At 37.3% G+C, this 18464-nt stretch overlaps 1 long non-coding RNA gene across 1 annotated transcript in view; it reads right to left on the bottom strand.

The window, feature by feature from the left end:
* The window catches only part of LOC310900516, a 59827-nt gene that overhangs the window by 28132 nt on the left and 13231 nt on the right, over positions 1-18464 (bottom strand). The window lies entirely within an intron of this gene.

The raw sequence follows: 18464 nt of genomic DNA, 5'->3' as shown, positions 1-18464 counted from the left end.
AGTAGTACTAGTGGTAGTAATAGTCCTAGTACAATACTGTTAACTGTAACAACCTAACTTTTGCTAATGGGATGCTAAACAGGGTTACTCAAAGTCATAGCAAGGGACATGTTTAGTAAGCAACATCAAATAAGACAAAGTTTATAGTTCTAAACATTGCCTTAGGTTGCTGAACCACTATCTCATCTGGTGTGTAAACTTATAAAATTTTAAAACAAGCATAAGATAATTAATCTTATATATTCTCTGTATAAAGAGGAGCCAGACATTTTTTTTAGTCTAATATTACTTACATTACTTCTACTTCAGGGAGTTAAAAAAAAAAAGAACAAGGGTAAGATCTCTTGCAGAAGCTGCAACAAATCTAGACCATAGATGAATAGACCATAGATAATATCTATTGTACACACAGTTTGGAAGCATGTTTTCCCCATTTCTATTGCACCCCTGATAATAATGAGATTTGATAATTATAATTCATCCTTTCCTATACTTTGAGCTGCTTAATTAGCCCCCCCCCCCCCCCCCGATTATATCCTGAATCTGAATTTGTTTAAAACAATCAAAAACTAAAAACTTTGACAGCACTCAGCTAACACTGTTTGCTGATGCTTTTTCTGGTGTACAGACTGTAAATATAGCAGGCGGGAAAATAGCCAACATTACTTTACTGGAGACCTGTGTCTCTACTCATTTGATGCTCATCAGTGTCTTGTAAACAGAGATGAAAGGAAGGAAGCAGTTGAACAATCAACCCTTAATCTAAACACTTTGAAATTTTCTTCAAAAGGTGTCTTCACTGATGAAGGCTTTAGCTATTAACGATATTTTGATGTAGGTTGTATGCATTTGTGAGACATTGACACAAACCCCAGGAAGACAGCAAGTGGAATTTCCCTTTCCAGAAATCTCAGATGTCCAGCAAGACTTGAACTAAGTCATTTCACTACTTTGTTCAGTAGTTGCTCTCTTCTGGATATTCAGATTGTAAATTCTCTGGAGAGAAGGGACTTGGTATCATTCAGCACCTGCAAAAGGGACCACTTTGATGATTAATTGTCCTGGTTTCAGTTAGGACAGAGTTAATTTTCCTCCTAGTAGCTGGTAGGGTGCTATGTTTTGGATTAGGATGAGAAGAGCGCTGATAACATGCTGATGTTTTAATTGTTGCAGAGCAGTGCTTACACCAAGCCAAGGACTTTTCAGCTTCTCACTCTGTCCTGCCAGCGAGCAGGCTAGGGGTGCAGCAGGAGCTGGGAGGGGACAGACCCAGGACAGCTGACCCAAACTGGCCAAAGGGGTATTCCATACCATCTGACGTCATGCTAAACAATATATAGGGGTGGCTGGCCGGGGTGGGGGGGCCGGCTGCTCGGGGATAGGCTGGGCATCGGTCAGCGGGTGGTGAGCAATTGCATTGTGCATCACTTGTTTCGTACACATTATTATTAGTAATGCTATTATCATTATTATTATTATTATTGTTATTATTGTTTTCCTGTCTTAATAAACTGTCTTTATCTCAACTCACAGGCTTCACTTTCCTGTTGCTCTCCCCCATCCCAGAGAGGGAGGGGGGAGGGTGAGCGAACGGCTGTGTGGTATTTAGCTGCTGGCCAGGTTAAACCACAACATTAATAAACAGTAAAGACACATGATTTAAAAGTAGGTTCAAAGGCACTGAAAGTTTCACTCTCAGCACTGTTTGTCCATGGACCATCACCCTGAGTCTGATCTGCATTGGTCATTGTAGTCTCGAACATCAATAATGAAATTCCTTCATTGTGCCTTTCTCATGACCTGCTATGCCATTTCTAATATGCTAGTCTGTATGTAGTAAAGACTGATGGAGGAAGACTGGATTTTGGAAATTCATCCCTTGTGATCAGATGTTCAGAGGTAGAAGTCCAGTATATCTTCATTTTGTCTCTGTCACCTAACATGTTAAAGAGCTACGGAATGTGTCCTATTTGCAAACTGAAAACAATGTCATGTGTTAATGAACACTGAGGGCTCTGTGTAAAGCTGATGATTTAGCATTTTTAGAGGGTTTAATGCCACACTGAGAAGTCTGAAAGCTGCTGGCCTCCACTTATCACCTTCTACCATCCCTGCAATGTGTCCAGAGGCATTGCATCTCAGAACTGGATGGATGCTCATTGTCTGGGCTATGCAGACCATGATGATTTGACTAAGACTGCCAGAGGCATCTCAGTTATTAACACTAAGCTCAGTATTTCATCTCGACAACAGATCTACCAGTATCATGGATAGTATCAGTGCTGAGGAACTACCTTGATAACCAGCAGTAAACACTGTCAAAAAGTAGTTGGATTTATATTTAAGTTCCAGGATTGAGGAAGATGTCCTGAGCAGATAATTCTTTAGAAAACTTGCCTTTTCTTTGCAAGCAGATGAGTGAAATGATAGGAATAAATTCAGCAACCATGTTACACAACTGTGAACAAATGTGCAAAGTGTAAAAAGAGAAAAAAAAAAGGTTGGAAACAAAACACTGTATTTATATAAAAAGTAGATGCAATTGAAAAAAAATAAGTGGCTGGTAGAGCCCAACACAGTCTGCATGTGGAAGCAGAAGGCAGAGAGGGCAGAGGAGGGAGAGTGAGAGAAACAAAGAGTGGAAAAAAAATATCTTTGTGTATCATATAAACATCTTCACATGGTCACATGCACTGTCTGAATTTTTTGTTTTTTCTTGCTCCACTGCACTGATGCATTTTGACAGGATATTTTGTTCTGCCTCCAGGGTTTTTTTAGGGAAAAGGGACTCATGGGTTATTACTGTTCCAGTGAAGAGTTTGAAATTTTTTGGCTCATTTCCTTGAGCTATGCCTTAGCCAGATGGTTTGATGCATGTACCATGCTACCCTGTTTGATCCTGCTGTTGGACTTCAGAGCCTGTTCTACAGTCAAAGGGAAGGATTATTATTCTCATTAATATTCGCACTGAAGAGTGATCTGACTGCCACTTCACTCATACTGCAGGTTAAGTGAAGGTGTCCTGTCAAAACAGAGAAAGGTCTTTAGCTCTTCTAATACAAACCAGTCTGAGAGACAGTTTCAAGCAGAAAATTAGATTTCAGTACTCAGGATGTCCATCTTCTCTGACAGTGATTTACTGTGTCAGAATCTCTTCTTCTTTAGTAAATTAGGAGAGGAATACCTGAGTCTTTGAAAGAGAGGAAAAATATATTTTACATGATTTTATGATAAAAATTTATAAACAGTGAAATTATTTATAACACAAATAACTTTGAGGCAGTACTTTAAATGCTTCCTTGTGTATTGGACCTCACCATGCTATATATCACCTCCAACAGAACAGCAGTCACTTCAGATCCTACATATGAATCTCAGTGTGAAAAAAATTTAGGGATGTGATGACTGCAGCTGAGTGTGATGTCTCTTCAAGTGCAGAAGCATGGGTCTGAAGACCCAAGATATTTTCCTATCCTTTCTATTTCATGTTGGCTGGTCTAGAAAGCCCTTTTATTAAGAAAGTTGCTTTGTTGTTTAGTTTTTTGTTTTGTTTTGTTTTGTTTTGATTTGTTTTGTTTTGTTTTGTTTTTTTGGTGAATATTATATTTTTTTTGGTGTATATTATAAAAGGAACTTGAAGCTGTATGATCAGAATCATAAAGTCAAAATGTTGTGGTTCTGAACCCTGGATACTTAAGATTTTGAGTGTCCCGAGGAATGAAATTCCCTGAGTAATAAAAGTGGTTGTAAAAATAAGTTGTTCTGCCCTTAAAATATATAGAACTTCGAAACTTCAGAAGCATTTTAAGCAGTCCTGAACTCTGAGAGAGTTTAAATGCATTTCTGTCTTTAATATGCAAAAATATAATACGTAGTGATTTTCATAATAAAATGAAAAGTAGACCTGTTTCTTTCTGTTTATGGGGATGGTCTTTTTTCTTACTTTTTTTTTTTGGGGGGGGGGGGTAGTCAGATCTGACAAAGTTGGATTGTAATTCTCTGTCTACCGAAAAGTAGTAGACAGAGAAGACAGAGAAGACTCCTCCTGGGGATAGTTACACTTCATACTATGCTACAGAAGTTTGTCTTTCTTCATATAGTTTATGAGAGTAAGCTTCACATCAGAAGGTTAAATAATTGTTTTATTTCAAGCCTTAAATATTTTGGGATATGTCTAGAGTTTGTCAGCCAGATTATGTAAAACATGGGTTGCTAAAAAAAACAGCATATTTTTCTCAATAAATTTTTCTTGACATTATGTCAAAATATTCCTATAGTTCCTGACCATTACTCTTTGATGATTACCTCCTTCAAAAGTAATAACAAACCAGCTATAAAAGGCAGAAAGTTTTAAAGTTATTTTTTAAAGCACCAGGTTCCCAGAGCAAGAATTAAATGGAAAAAGAGATTCTGCCATGTCTACTTCTACTGGACATACTGCCAGAACAAAGCCAGCAGCAAAGAGCCTTGCTCAAAGTGTAGCAAGGAGAGGTGAATTTAATGTCAATGGCTCATTCAGTGTTTATGCCTCTCTGCCAATGCTTCCAGCAAATGCCCAATTAGCAGCGACAGCAGTGGTGGTGTTTATGAGAAACTAGCCTGAGACTGTCATTTCTTTAAATTTGAAACTGCAGAGCAGACACAGGGTGGTAAAGCTTTTAAGTCCCTATTGACATGCACCAGAATCTGACCTTGAGCTGGTGACTTAGAGGTGAAAGTCTTTATTTGCTAAGTCAGTCTGTCTCCCATAGAATGAATTTGTAACACACATCTCATTCCAGCCTACTTTATTTTGTTAGAGACAAGTAAAGTCCTGCCCTGTACAATATCTGGAGCAGTACCTCTTCCATGCCCTGCCACTCCGTTCTGCCCAAAAGACAATAGTTTTTTCATAGGCAGTCAGGTCTCTGGTGAACAAGTGGATTGGTGCATCCAGCACTGATAAGTGAACAGAAGGAGGGCTGCAATAAATATGAAAAGTGTAAGGTTCTAACTTATAAACATGATAGATTGTCACAGGAGAAATTATCCAGAGGTGATAATGAACATGATATTTCAGAAAATTACACCCAGAAGTTACTAAAAGGAATCTGAATGAGAGCGGAGAAGAAGGAGTAATATGTGAGGGAGCTTTTGGAAAGGCTGAAGCAAACACAAAACCTGAAAATTACTGGAATGTCCCCCTAAGGGACAGTCTGCTAATTTGTTGTCATGTCTTGCCTGCTGTAAACTTCTGCACACACTGATGAGCTATTCAGTAAATAATAGTACACATTAATTTTAAGCACACGGGCTAAACTGCAGCCAGAGTTTGTGGTTTTCAAAAATCTTACAATGCTGCTGTGTCTATTTCAAAGTCTGAATCCCATTTCACTAGAATTTTTAAAAATATCTGACTCCTGTGTAGGGTCTGAATGCCCAGCATGGAGGTTTTTGGTTTACTTTGGTATGAGAACTCAGGGCTTGATTCTCCTCTAGCTACTGTTCGTTGCTTGGAACACCTGGGCAAATTATTGTTATTTGCATCTCTTTTTTCTATTCTCTTTCTTAAAGCCTTCTGAACTAAAATGAATCCATGATTAGACTGTTTTTGATCTGACATGGAGAAGTCCTTCTTCTCTAATGCATTGTAGAGAGCCATTCCCTTTTGATATTAAAGGAATACAGACTTCTGATCTGACATTATGGGTGCTTTACAATCTCTTTCTACAGGTGCAGAAGAAAAAGTGAGTTACAAAATACCGGGGAATAGGACTTTCATGGTGTGCCTGAATTGTGGACCCAAGGTTATTGTTTGTGTTGTTCTCCTTTACTGGCTTAGCTGTATGGCAGAAAGTCACTTATCCATCTACATGCTATTCTTTTCCAGCTCCTGATCTCCTGATAATAAAGGACATATTGAGAGGTGATATGGCTGAGCTCCTGCCAGCCAAGGTTGGCATAACAGTGCCTTTGTGAGCTATCATGAATCAGAGCAACCCACAAAGATAATCCAATATATTCTGGGACTAAGATAGCCTTGGAGACTAGATCATCACAAAGTTATTATAAAAACATTGTTGACAGCTCTCCCACTGTTCAAAATTCTGTGTTGAACTGAGCAAAGCTTAGCAAGACTAAAGAATTGAATCTTTCACTTGGAGACCCATGAAAATTTAAATTGACATAAACTGACAATACTGTCCAGATGTTTTTTAAGAATATGGAAGAGCTGGAAAATAAAGGTAGAGTATAATAAATCAGCACTATAGACGCAGGAGAGGTGATGCATACTCAAATGCCTCACTCATCTGTACCTGGGTGGTCATACCTCCTATCCTTCAGACAGTAAGGCCTTGGTTCCCACCATATATTCTGTGATGTTTTACTGAGCTCAGTTGACAAGCTCTAACTGAGTTTTTGTATTTTCAGAGATTCATTTTACACCCCATCTGACCCAAATGCTAAAAAAATGTTTTTTAATATTCACTTTCAGTTGTGTTATTCAACTAATTCATGGTCCTATATTTTTAAATACTACAAAATTGCTACAAAAACATCCCTCTCATGTACACACACCTTCCAGAGTATTACAAAATTTGTAGTTATTGGCTTCAGTGTGTCTTTATATGCACAATAAAAAATTTGTGGAAGGCAAGTCTCTCCTGTGTTTGTTTCTGCTCTTCTCTACAGTTAAAAAGTTTGTTTCTTTTCATTTAACCACACTGGAGCCAAATGATTACTGGGGTGTTTCATCTTGTTGTCATAACAGTTTGAAATTTAATAATCATTTTCGAAACAAAATTCTTCTTCTGACTTCTAAGTATATATACATTTTCAGTGATAGTCATCTAATTAATCAAGAATGTTTGAACAATCCCTTTGGTATCATTAACTAAGCCCATCTTATCTCATTAAGCATAATTGAGGGAAAAAATAGACACCCACTGTAGTATTGTGTACTGGTCTTAATTACAGTGATTTGACAAACTTAAAGCCCCGTTTTGATTATTTGGCTTTAGCATTTTCTTTGTTACTTAATAGTCTTCTAGGGAGTCTGAATGGTTGCTCTGTCCTTGCTGAAAAGAATTATTTAAAACTGATTTGATTAAGTATCTTTTTCCTCGATACTTAGTCATGACAACAACTGTGCTGGGCTTTGGATTCTTGTTTACACTAGAAGAAATAGAAGCTGGAAGGCAAATGTGATGGAGTTTTCTGCTTAGTTTTGAGATGGGCAACATCTGAATAAACCAGTACAGGTTGCAGAAAAGAATGCTTCAGAAGGTCTTTAAAAATAAAATAGTCTGTAAAGGAAACATCAAAGTTCTTATGCTTAGGGGTTTTTTAGTGCTGTACTCATTAGAAATAGTAAACAGATCCTACAGAGAACTTCCTGCAACTGTATGTAAATATCCAAAGTGATGCAATGCAGATATCTGCAGTAGGTCAAATAAGCATCAAAAGGTTTCTTTTTCTGTCCTCTGAAAATGGACTCTTAGGTGACTAATTCCACAGAGGACTATGGTACAAAGTACCTGAAATTATGTGAGATAAACTTCTCCTAGAGTGTGAAGTTCAGAGACTAGAACTGAATTAACTAGTTAATTAATTTGTAAGGTAATACCCAGAAATCTTGTTTGTTTGTTTGTTTTTAACTTACCCCTGCAAGCAAGCCATCTTTTACTCTATGTATTATACCCCAGTAGTAAACTGATACATTATCTTTTTAGGAGAAATGATCAATGTTTTCTGCTTTCTAAGTTTAATGTTCTGGGCTCCTAAAAGGAGTTTCCTTGCAGGTTCTTTTGTTCAGGGCTTGTTTGTTTGTTTTTGTGTTTTTCAGTTTAAGAATTTAGTTTACTCCAAGAGCTCTCTTCATAAGAGCTGGCAGCAGAAAAACAACAACCATAAATTCCCTTAGGGAATTATATGTCACTGCTAGTGCCCTATGCAAGGAGAGGCTTTGCATACACCTTGTACGTATACCTAGCTGCTGGTCTGCCCAGGCAGAAATCCATAGACAGCCTGCAGCTAGAGAGACTGAACTTACTCATGTGGAGCCAGTTTTCACTAAACTAATATCTTACTTAGTGATCATCAATCCCATATGACACTGAAGTCTTCAAAAGAAGCCTGTGCATTCAGCCAGAGCTGTGTTTGCAGCTTCCCTCACTGAAAGGAAACGGAAACAAAAAACCTCTTGGGAGCTTCAGGACACCTTTCAACATATAATAAGGAACTAAGCAGTAACAGCTTCGTGACAGTTGATTTTCACCTTCTGAGGTTCCAGTGATGCTCTCTACGATCTTTTTAAACCACCAATTCAACAAACAAGTAATTTACCATCTAATTTTTCCACTTCCTCCCTTAATCTCAATCCCCCACCTCTGGAATCTTCAGATCACTGTGATCACTGCTGTAGCACTGCTCTGCCTGTCAGACTACACTACTGGTGGGAAAAAAAGACATGAATACCTGTACACCAGGCTTCACATTTATCAGGAGGATAGTTTGAAGCAGTTTCCAAGCCTTTACAGAAAAATCAAGACTTATTTACAAACCACAAACTTTAGTGCTGTATTAGAGCTTCCTAAATCTTTGTTTGGTACTGAATGTACTCTATAATTCATTATGAAGGCAAAAGAGACAGGTGCTAGAGATGTAAGCTTTTCCTTAAAAACTGCCCTGAAGATCAAGTTTCATATTTCCCCTTGAATGGAGGGATAGAAAATACAGCAGTTCCAAAAAGTAGTTGCCTGAGGCAATAGTAGGACTAATGGGAACTGGACATCTGTGAAGGAGATCTTCAGGACGTAGAGAAATGTGGGACATCCAGCTTTGGAATTATGAAAGGTTCTAACAAACCTGTAGAGATACCTGGCCCCTCAAAAGCAAATTCAGAAGAGTTGCTGAGCTTCCCAGGGTTCTTTTCTTGCCACCCAGGGCAAGAATATTGATGTAAATTGATGATAAATTCCCTTCCAGGAGCTGCAGCAAGCCTCAGCTCCTGGCTCCCAAGGGGTTTTGCTGTTCCAAGGAAAGCTAAAAAAGCACAATACATTTGCTTCTTATATTATGCTCATAAGCAGCAAAAAGCAACAAGAGCCTTTTAACGTAAATAAATAAATAAACAAACAAATAAATAAAAACCCCATATCTTGCATCTGAATATAGCTTTGGGGGGATAGTAAATTAAGTACACTCATTTTTGCAGAGAAAAGCCTAGTGGTAATCATTGTGTTTCATGTTCTTTTTTTTTTAACCTTTATTTTTTATCTCATGTTTTATTTTTATCATAATTTTTATTTTAATAAAAGTGTAAAAATAAAGCCCCCAAACATCAATCTGCATTTTATTTCTTTACATATCTTGTGCTGTCCTATATACCCTACAGAAAGCATTCTTGAGATTTGTGGGAAAATGTCCTGACATCTGTCTGCTCTCCTCAGCCAAACTCAGGTAGTCACCCTTTTCACAAGGTTCCTGGCTGCTGGTGGATTGAACTGAACTTTGCAATAGGCCACAGCTGTCATTGAACAATCTCACCATCTATGAGACAATGAATTGCTACACTGCATCATAAAAGCTAGAGGAAATGGGCACTTGGGAGTCAAAAAATAAGCAAACACAGCAGAGCCCTGTGGTTACTTGTCATTCTATGTGGGTCCTTTTATCAAGAAAATATTCGACTGACAAAATATGCTCCACTCTCAGAAACACACAGAAATGGACCTGGTTCATTTTTACTACTTTCTCTCTCCCTCTTTCTCACACACACATGCACACCTTTTCACTGGACATTGGGAAAACTAGGGTAAATGGAAAATGTTCTCTGCTTATACAGTTTAATGCTATAAAAATAGCGACTATAGAAGAATACAAGCAACACCTTACATCTTTCTATTTCCATGCAATGACATGAAGGAAAGGCCACATCTTATCTATTTTTCTTAAAGGTAAGGCAGCAATAGAAGAGATCCATCTCCCGCTTGCAGCCACCATATCTAGGAAGATAAAGATTTCCCCGCAATGTTTTCTTCTCTATGTATGTCACTGCTAGAACCTGCACATGCTGGCTCTTTGTTGTAACTGAAGATGATGTTGCACTCTGCCTAATCATTGGCATTTCCCAGACAATACAAAAGTACATTTTGGAAATTATACCAAGCAAAGACAATAAAAGCTTTGTTCTATGTAACCAGTCTTTTGAAGATAGTTTGATGTACAAACAGAATCCTCTGTCTCTGTCCCACCAGACATCAGAATTTCTTTTTCCTTAGTATACCTGGGGCTTCTCAAGGGCATGTGCAGATCATATGCAACAGTTTTAGAAGAACAGTTCTAGGGATGATAGATTCTTAACTTCAGCTGCTTGTGGTTTTAGAACTGATTTATAGAAGTCAAAATGACTTACCCAAATGTCATACAAAGGGGCAATTGAATATAAAATGTGACTGCCTCAAAGGTGCCAGAGCCATTCTAATTGCCTTTCCAATGATTCCATCTCATCTCAAATAAAAGCACTTTAAAGACTCTGGTTATGGCAGCTGCTGCCTGATAGACCAGTGGAGCAGAAATAAATTTTAAAAATGTTATAAAAATAAACCAAGAGTATGATTCCATTAACTAAATGAGACTCAAGAAATGGCTACCATTACTCATTGTTACTGCCCTGTTGAAAGAGAGGAAGACTAATTATGAATGGATTTGTTTGTGTCTATAATCCTTTCATTTACAGACTTCTGCTTCTAAAAGAATAATTGCAAACTCAAAGTAGGTCTTCCTGAAATTCATTACTCACAAGGACAAAATCAGTCCAGAATTCCAGCTAATGACAAAATGTTCCTCAGAATTAAAAATCAAGTTAATAGGCTCACAGTTATTTGTCTCGGATTATTGATTAATATTACTTTTGGTTTTACTTCCCTTGGTGAAATCAATCCTATTCTTCAAACCAGATGGCTTACACCTTGTCACTTCAATGTAATGAAATCAACTATTAGATTCTGCATGCTCAGTCCTGATAATGATTTATTGATGGCTCTATTGGTTGCCCTTTATCCAGACTCAAGACTTCAGAGGGCAGTGACACCTGGAGGAAAGCAGTGGCCCTACATCTGGCTTTCTTCACTAAGTATCACTGAGAAAGGGATTCCTTATTAACATGAAGGACTTTACAAAAATACCAGTAGGAACACAGAGCTGTTGGTGGCTTCTAACCTGCAACCTACTCTGAGGCATATGAACACACTGCCATAGGCACTAATTTTGCTTTCCTGCGTCTCAGCCACAAAGCCCCTCTTAGTTATTTTGAGATAGATGTTTGGGATTCACATTATTTTTTATTCCAATAGAGAGTGTGTCTTTTGCCAGAGTCATCAGTGAGAAAACAGGATGAGAAATGGAAAACATTAATAAAAGCCATGGAGGCAGCTGTGTGAAGTGCAGGGTGCAGCCGCCAGGAGTGCCTCCAGCTGCTACTGCATTGAGAAAACAGGAAATAATCCAAGAAGTGGATACAAAAAAGGGGGATGTAATTCTGGGAGCTGTGCACATTTCAGTGATAGTTTCCCAAGCTACAGAGTGAAAATCCTGAGCCCAATTAAAACTTTCTCAGTTGAATATTCAGTTGAAAGGGATTAAATATTTCATCACTTATGGTTGGGGGTTTTTAGATAAGGACACTGAGTACAAATCCATCTCATCAGGTGGAATGAACAATGGCTAAGTATATTCAAGAGTATATCATGCACCATCATGCATGGCCCTTCAAAGGCATGTGAAAATGGCATAAAATTTAGCCTGCATCCCGTATAGGATGTAGGTGGATTCCTGAACAAAATTCAGAACTTTCTGAATCTCAATCTAATCTAAACTGTCTACAAATCCTAATACCATTTCCTATTATTATTATTTTATTATTACTATTGTTATTTTCCCTATTATTATTTGTAAAAATGGACTTCATAAAATGGGATCATCAGACTCCATGACTTTTGCTCACTTCAAGCTGTATGTGCTTTATCAAAGAGAAGTTGGTGGAGATACTTACAAGCATGAGATGCTACCCCTGATGGCTGAATATGTCTTGACTAGTTTGACCCATAGATGCAGGCAGGATGAAGACAGTTGCAATTGCCATCCAGTAAAAAAAAAAAAAAAAAAAAGTAGATTTTATTCCAAAGTAATTAATTCATTGCCTTCCCCTTTATCTTCCCACTTTCCACTAAGGAAAGAATGGGTGATCACTGATACCCTTACTGTGCAAGCATTTGCACATTTTACAATATTTTAAGTATTTGTAACCTAAAATTCAGTTATGATTTTAGCTTTTTAACTCTTTCTACTCTGATATGGTAACCATAGTGTAACTTCCACTGTCTATCTGCTAGATTCCCTCTTGCTGCTGGAAAATGTACCTCTGTGGCTTTTTGGTTTTAGTGGCAGCTGTTTTGCAATACAGATAACAGATGTTCTGTGGACTGTTCTGGGCTTATGCCTAGGTCAATTGTAAATTACTGATGACCGAACATTTAGATTTAATTTCTTCCTTGTAGCTTTGGGTTCACATGCTCCTACATGCTCCAAAAAGAAATAACTGTCTCAAAATCTGAAAGGAATGAAGAAAACAAACGGTTGTTGAAAAGTTTATATATAGTAATGATTTTCAGTGGCACAAATTCAGTTATTCAGCTTCCTTCCATTTGTAACTTCGTATTTACACTAATGTGGCCAAGATTATAATTTGATTTCAAAACTTTAAATTTCCTACAGGTACTTCTGTACACAAGAAGGTGCAGAGGGCTTTCACAGACAACCAAGTAGTTGAAATAAAAAAAAAATAATAATAAAATAAATAAATAAATAAAAGAATTTCACTCAGAACTCCTAGTAGTTGAGGAGTCTTGATGATCTGAACACCTGGAATAAAGCTGCAGTCAAACGTTTAGGGAAGCTAAAGGGCTTTCCTCGCTACAGAAAGCTGCAGAGCACTATACACCCTCACAGCTTGCCACTGATCATGGTGCCAAATCTTTCCCCGAGGTAACTTGAGCATTTCCAGGGGATTTACTCTAGAAGTTAAACGGTCCCCCAAACAAATAGAAACCTGCTCACAGAGACAAGCAGAAAAACATAAGAAAGAAACATAAACCTTCAGCTACTGAACTATCATTGCATGGTTCCTAACAGGATTATTTTTCATGCAGAAGTTTTGCCCCTTGCAAATTGGTGTTTCTCCTGCCCCCACACTGTCCCTATGCCACTCAGTGACACTCAGTACCCCTGCATGAGCAGTGCTGCCAGGAGCCCTTCAGGATCCTCCAGACCTAGTGGTCTGAGCAAGCTTGGGCAGCCTTTTTTCAGCTGGGGGCATGGAGCAAAGAAAACTAGACTGCAGCCAGCACTGGAAGCACTCCTGTCACCTCTACACAGTCTTACACCTCTCCTAGTTAACCCACAAGAGAGCATCTGCTGCTCTGAGGCAATGGTGTTTTTTTTAAGGGATGCCAAGTCACCCTTCCCTCCCAGAGTCTGCAGGAGCTCCTCTGCAGATGTCTGAGGCACGGGCCAGTGCTGTGTAAGCAGCTCCTGGGGAGTGTCTGGCAGGTTGCTTCATGTTTTTCCTGGGGTGGTATTCTGTAAGAACCACTACCTGGCTTCCCAGGTGTTGTGAGGTTTGTTAATAGACATTTTCAAGGCTTTTTGGATGACAGGAAATATCCAATTTCATATGATTTTGCAGTAGCCATCTTGAGTATATTTTTAAAACTCTGACCTTATTGAAAACATACTTTACAACAAAGCCTTACCAGAAAGAAAGCATCCCAAAAAGAGGGCTCTTTTTTACCTCAGGATAATTAGTTATAGTATTGCTACAAATAAATTTATCTGCTTGACGTGTAAATTCAACTGATTTGCAGAATTTATTCAGCTACATTTTTTATATATTAGATGCATTTTATTGATTTTTGGTTTATATTATACTGAATTTGGCACTGAAACAGTCATTATATTTTAACATCTCAGCAGGATATGCTGCTTCATGTAGCACTGTTGTAGTAAATCACGCTTAGTGTTGACAATTAGTTTTGATGCTTGTTTAGTTGTGCAAGAGCACATAGGGGGGTTCACAAATTAGCGTATTTTGAAACTAATGGGACTGATCTCCTCCCAGCATCATACAAATTTACCACAACTTAAACTAGATGTCATCCACTGTTACTTTGTTTCCCCCGCAAAGAAGCAACTAATGAGAACTACAGCCATCTAAACAAAGCTAATTTGTGGATACAACTATTTTACCAGTTGTTATGAAGTAAAATAAAAGGTGAAAGAGGAGAGAAATCAGTTGCTGACTTTTTTTATTTATTTATATTATTTTCCTTTGCTTTCCTACGAAGATTCTAGGGTCACTGCAAGCCAGATATTCATTATGTTGTTTCCCTAGGTAATTCTGAAAAGGGCGCAGAATGTCAGTAATCATCCCTTTTATGTCTTACTGGCAAGTTTATGATTGAAGGATTACCTTGCTAATACATGTTTAAATGAGGCTCTCACAATGTTAGTGGTATTTAAAAGAACTCTGGCATTTGAAACAGTCAACAACAAGAGATTGTGCTGATAAACAGAATTGTGTTAGTGTTTGGCTGGTTCTGAGAGTGAAGGCTTTGTTCTGACACTTTGCTTTTTTAATCCACAGCAGAACTGTTTCATACCAAATACTGAACGGAACATCACAAAAGCTGAAAGTAATTCAAAAATTCAAAAAGATTCAAAAAAGATTCAAAAATGTTGCCATATGAAAAAAAAAAAAAGGCAAAAATAACTCATACTTAGTAGCTGGCATTATTTCTTATTACTACATATCACAGATATATTTAAACAATTTTTTGCTATAGTAATTCTTTGAAATTCGTAGGAAGAAATACAGAATGTAAACAGTGCAGTATCTGGTCATTTTCATTTACATTTTTGACAGATCTTGGAACTATAAATAATATATAGCTCAATTAATAACATGGGCAGGATAATATAAGTCATATCTATCTGTACTAGAAGGAACTTTCTAAACTCAATTAACTACCTCTCTTCTTCCATTATTGCTGAAAATCCCACGTCTCCCATGTTATGTGGGTTCACTTGTTGGTGTGACATTTGACACTTCTATTTCCTCCCTTCGATTAGATTATTAAATGATATGTAGTAACTGCAAAAAGCTGCATTTCTCTATGTCACTACCAAAAAACTCTGAGATAAGATTTGATTACTTCAGAAACTCAAATCAGTCTCCATTCTGCCTTTCTCAATTCTCATATCCTCAGATGTACATCAGCACTCCTCAATCTGTAGATGCCACCTTGATGAGAGGAAAAGTCAGGTCCAGTGCCAGCCATAAAGTAACTGAACCATGAATTTGCTAGTCATACGCAACTCTTTCTTCAAAGAGTCGACAAAGGCAGGCAAATTTTGTACCTCAGGAATGTTGGGCTATCTAACAGTAATTGAGGGAATGCTAATATTTTGGTTGTACCCCAGCTTGCTGTGCAGATTAAAAAAAAAAAAAAAAAAGCCAGATCTGGAATCCAAAAGTCACTGGTTCTAGCACAAAAGAAGCATAACCAAGTCTAGTATAAAAATGAAGGTTCAATGCATGATAATTTCTCACTTGGCTTTATCATAAAAATCAGTGAGAAATGCCTTTCTGTTCTGGGTGAAAATCCTGTAGCTAGACAAGTGATCAGAGATGAAAAAGTGTTTGCATGACCAAATGCCATCAGAATGTAGATAAGGGGTTTCAGATTCCAAAATCTAGCTAGACCCTTGAGGTTACTTGGAGCAAAAGGTTACAGAGGAGTTATACAGTATTTTCTATCCAATTGTCAATTAGTTTCCATTTGACAGACTTGACAGTAACTCCTGAAAAAAGTGCAACCTTGGCAATGCAATAGGTGAGGTACCTATTTTTAATAGCTTTGGATTTGCAGGCAGAATGTCACTCAAAGACTGATTTGTCAAAGATCTTGCATGTCAGTAACTGTTTCTTAAAAGGGTTTAATATATTTAACACAGTCAAAAGGTTCAGTGCTTTTCATTTTAAGACATGGGTGGAAAACAGTTTGCTTCCTTTACTACAACTTTTGAATTAAAAGAAAGATATTTAAAAATATGTATTTATTGACACTTAACAGCTCCCATTGAGGCATTCAACATTTACTAGCAAAGGACATGTAACTAAATTTTGCTTCAGGATATGGAATCCACTTCTGCTCCACAAAACTGGACTATTTTGCTGGGGAGAGCCATATCATGGGCTGTATCTTTTGTTAGTGAAGTATGTGTTCACTCCGGAGAAATAAGCTGTTGATTAACCACATTGACATTGATTACAATTTCAGCGACTCTTCCCTATGAAAAAGTAGCCTTCTCAAACCAAGTCAGTAGGTTTTTTTTGTTGTTTGTTTGTGGGTGTTTTTTTGTTGTTGTTGTTGTTTTGGTTTGGTTTGGTTTTTGTTTTGGTTTGTTTTGGTTTGTTTTGGTTTGGTTTGGTTTGGTTTGGTTTGGTTTGGTTTGGTTTGGTTTGGTTTGACGGGGGGCAGGTGAGGTTCTTAAAGCAGCATTGAATGTAATGTTCCATTTTTGTTAATGACATGAGTAAATCCATATACCTCTATCCTTTGTTTCCTATTCAACCTACTTAATATTTCCTGAACCATTTTCTATTAGCAAGTGGCAAACACTTTCTTTTCCAAATTAAAAAAGCAGAAACAAAATGTCAATACTGCAACTGACACATAATGATTTCACTGTAGACTGCTGAGAATAAGAAAATTATAGGGTTAGAACACAAGAATAATCTAATGATATCTTTTAAAATACTTTATGAACAAAATCATTTATTTAACTGGATTTTGTGCTGAGTTCAAACGTTTCACAATAAATTCATTGTGAAATTAATTGCAGAATTATAAATAATTTTTTAAAGGAATAAGCAAGAATGTAAAAGTGGGATCTTTTCTCATAATATCTTCTGCTTGTAAAAGTTGTATACATGAGCATGCTTTCCAAATGAGTACTGCTTTAAACACCACATTTTTGAAAATGGCATTCTCTCCTGATGTAATATGAAGAGAAGAGTAGTTCAAGGAAACAAAATATAAGATATAGGCATCAGTCCTAAGAATGCAGACTACAGATATCTTTACCTGAAACCACCATTCCTTGCTGAATTAATCTTTACTGGTTCAGGCTAAGGAACTTGAGATAGCAAAAATCAAAAGCTGCTAACTCATATACGGTTGACCTGTTCTTACATTCTCTGCAAGACACTAATTGAGATGGATCTTTAGGCTGACTCACAACAAGAATGAATATATGCTTAGGCTGCTATTTGCTTATGACTTAATCCTAATGCCATTTAAATTTAAGTGAAGATATTATTGATATTAAATATCTCAGGAAGAAACTTTGTGACAGCAAAGCAGTCAAAGCTATTGCTATTTAAAAAAAAAAAAAATCTTTGATTTTTGTCTGAAAGCCCCAATATAAATGATTTAATTCCTTTAAACTACACTTTCAGTGTCTAATATATATGAGTTAAATTTTCTTTATTCACAGGGTGGTGAGGCACTGGCAGAGGTTGCCCAGAGAAACTGTGGATGTCCCATCCCTGGAGGTTTTCAATGTCAGGTTGAATGGGGGTTTGAACAACCTTGTCTAGTAGGACATGTCCCTGCCCATGGCAGAGGGGTTGGAACTAAATAGTCTTCAAGGTCCCTTCCAACCCAAACCATTCTATGATTCTATGATTCTATATTTGGGTCCAATTTTTGACCACCTTGAAACCACATACTAAGCCTTACCTTTTTCTCATCTCATCTATTCAGCAACCTGCCCACAAACTCGCTTCTTTCTCCTTGCCTGATATCTCTGTTAGAAATGTTGTTATAAGTCTGAAGTAGCATAATGCATAAAAATGTTGCTTAGAGAGGATGCTTCTAAAGCTTGTTTGTAAGAAAAACAAGTAACCAAATTTCCCCTGTCTAAAATGACTTTTCGAAAATTCAACTGTTTCTTTTTCATCTACAAGTAATTGAACTGAACATCTTTGCTGCCTAGTCTTTTCCTTTTTGCTTTAGTCTTTTCTTCTTTTTTTTATATTCTAATTGTGTGTCACTATATTTTCCTTTTTAAACCTTTTACAGCCAGCATCAGTTTAAGAGCATTAAGACAGATAAGAACAGGAACAGCTCATTACTGCTGGTATGGATCATTTTAAACTCACCGTGTACTTCAGCAAAGGTGAATATCTTCCATACCATTTCACCTTTCAATCTGGTGCTTAAAACAACATTTTAATGACTTATCTACAGTGTAAACAGAGGAGAACAGTTTGGGGTATAGGTCAGTGATTATATTTTTTCAGCTCAGTGGAAAAAAAATGAATGTTTGATGCCCATACAGGGCACTGTTAATTATTTTCA

The sequence above is a fragment of the Anser anser genome, assembly GCF_964211835.1.
Source record: "Anser anser genome assembly, chromosome: 5".
Taxonomy (NCBI): Eukaryota; Metazoa; Chordata; class Aves; order Anseriformes; family Anatidae; genus Anser; species Anser anser.
Note: the sequence above shows the minus strand (reverse complement) of the source record. Positions and strands in the feature narration are given on the sequence as shown.